Source organism: Pan paniscus, chromosome 16, assembly GCF_029289425.2.
Source record: "Pan paniscus chromosome 16, NHGRI_mPanPan1-v2.0_pri, whole genome shotgun sequence".
Taxonomy (NCBI): domain Eukaryota; kingdom Metazoa; phylum Chordata; class Mammalia; order Primates; family Hominidae; genus Pan; species Pan paniscus.
In genome coordinates this window covers 64,347,003-64,349,507 of record NC_073265.2, presented here as the reverse complement: position 1 = coordinate 64,349,507, position 2,505 = coordinate 64,347,003, and the positions used below count along the sequence as shown (strand labels likewise).

The window sequence follows — 2,505 nt, the reverse complement described above, 5'->3', positions numbered from 1 at the left end:
TTTCTGGAAGAATATATTTTAAACACAGATTCAAAGACTTCCCACAAAGAATTTCAAGGAACATAAGCTCATAATTAAACATCAATAAACTCAAAAAGAAACAAACCACAAGAGCATGAGTCAGCAGAAACAACGAATAACAAGATGAGACCCACAAATACTACATAAAATAGAATGATGAGATGCAGGATAGAAAATAAGTGTTTCAGGCCGGGTGCTCGGCTGTAATCCCAGCACTCTGGGAGGCCTGGGCTAGAGGATCGTTTGAGCCAGGAGTTCAAGACCAGGCTGGGCAATAGAGTGAGACCCCATCTCTCTCTCTCTAAAAAAAAAAAAAAAATACATATATATACACATATATATACACACACACGGAAAATATATATTATATATTATAAATATATATTATATATTTTTTATATATTTATAGATTATATAATTATAATATATAACTATATATGACATATAATATATATTATTATATATATTTATTATATATATAGAGAGAGAGATGGAGTTTTGCTCTTATTGCCCAGGCTGGAGTGCAATGATGCAATCTCGGCTCACTGCAACCTCCACCTCCTGGGTTCAAGCAATTCTCCTACCTCAGCCTCCGAAGTAGCTGGGATTACAGGCATGAGCCACCACACCTAATTTTGTATTTTTAGTAGAGATGGGGTTTCTCCGTGTTGGTTAGGCTGGTCTCGAACTCCCGACCTCAGGTGATCTGCCCACCTCAGCCTCCCAAAGTGCTGGGATTACAGGCATGAACCACCATGCCCAGCTGAAAAAAAATTTTTAATATGTTTAAAGAAGTGTAAAACGGGCCAGGTGCGGTGACTCACAGCTGTAATCCCAGCACTTTGGAAAGCCAAATGGGTGGATCACTTGAGGTCAAGAGTTAGAGACCAGCCTGGCCAACATGGCAAAACCCTGTCTCTACTAAAAATACAAAACTTAGCCGAGTGTGGTGGTACGTGCCTGTGATTCCAGCTACTCAGGAGGCTGAGGCAGGAGAATTGCTTGAACTCGGGAGGTGGAGGCTGCAATGAGCCGAGATGGTGCCACTGCACTCCAGCCTGGGCAACAGAGCAAGACCTTGTCTGAAAAAAAAAAAAAAAAAGAATTGTAAAGTGATACCGAAAATATGGCAAATAAACTAATTAAATTAATTAGGCATATTTGAAGATGAACCAAATAAAACTCTCAGGAATGAAACTATAATTATTAAGATTTAAAACCTCAAAAGAGGTTGGGTGCGGTGGCTCACACTTGTAATCCCAGCTCTTTGGGAGGCTGAGACAGGTAGATCACTTGAGGTCAGAAGTTTGAGACCAGCCCGGCCAACATGGCAAAACCCTGTCTCTACCAAAAATACAAAAATTAGCTGGGCATAGTAGCCGGCACCTGTAATCCCAGCTATTCGGGAGGCTGAGGCTTGAGAATCACTTGAACTTGGGAGGCGGAGGTTGCAGTGAGCCAAGGTCACGCCACCACACTTCAGTCTGGACAACAGAGTGAGACTGTCTCAAAAATAAAATAAAATAAACAGTTTAAGAAATTACTAAAAATTCAGCAAAGAATGAAAAAATGGTGAAATATGAAAGAGAAGTTAAAAGACATGGAAGAAATCCAACATTTATTCCTGATGAAAACCTCTCAGCAAACTAAGAACTAATGGGAATTCCTCAACTCAATGATGGACATTCACAAAAACCCTACATCTACTGTCATATTTTATGGTAAGAAACTGAATTCTTTCACTCTAAGTTCAGGAAGAAGCAAGGATACCTCCTCTTAACACACCTATTCAATATTTTACTAGAGGCCCTAACCAGTGCAAGAAGTCAAGAAAAACAAATAAAAGGCCTACAGACTGGCAAAGAAGAAACAAACCTGTTTCTGTTAGCAAAATACATAATTGCCTTTAGAGAAAATCACAAAGAATCTACAAAAAGCTCCTACAATTAATGACTTAAGCAAAGTTATGGGATATGAGGTCAGCATAGAAAAACCAATTGTGCTAGTGGGGTATGGGTGGCCCCTTTTCTCCTCAGTCAGGGCTGGAGGCCAAGATCAGCCTTTGAGGATTATCAGGGCTGCCACAAGCTGGGCAGCCTTGTCTTCCTACCTCAGACATTTGTAGAAGGAAAAAAAAATCAATTGTATTCCTATAGATTAGCAATAAATAAATTGGAAATTTTGAAAAGTACCATTTAGAACTGCATAAGAAACAGATTCCTACTTTGTATAAATCTAACGAAACATGTGCAAGAGCAGTATGCAGAAAACAAAACAAAACCGATGAGAGAAACTAAAAAATATCTACATAAATATTTATAAAGTAGAAAAATCAACATGGTTAAGTGATAAACTCTTCCCAATGCAATCAACAGAGTTAATGCAATACCAGTCAAAATCCCATCAGGGTGCCAGGTGTGGTGGCTCACACCTGTAATCCCAGCACTTTGGGAGACCAAGGTGGGCAGATCACTTGAGGCCAGG

At 39.4% G+C, this 2,505-nt stretch overlaps 1 non-coding gene across 1 annotated transcript; it reads left to right on the top strand.

Annotated features, from left to right (window-relative positions):
- The first annotated feature begins 2,039 nt into the window (after positions 1–2,039).
- Positions 2,040–2,142, top strand: LOC112437349 (small Cajal body-specific RNA 20). Its single transcript, XR_003025972.3, has one exon. It is a non-coding gene; the product is annotated as a small Cajal body-specific RNA 20 (non-coding RNA).
- The last annotated feature ends 363 nt before the right edge of the window (positions 2,143–2,505 follow it).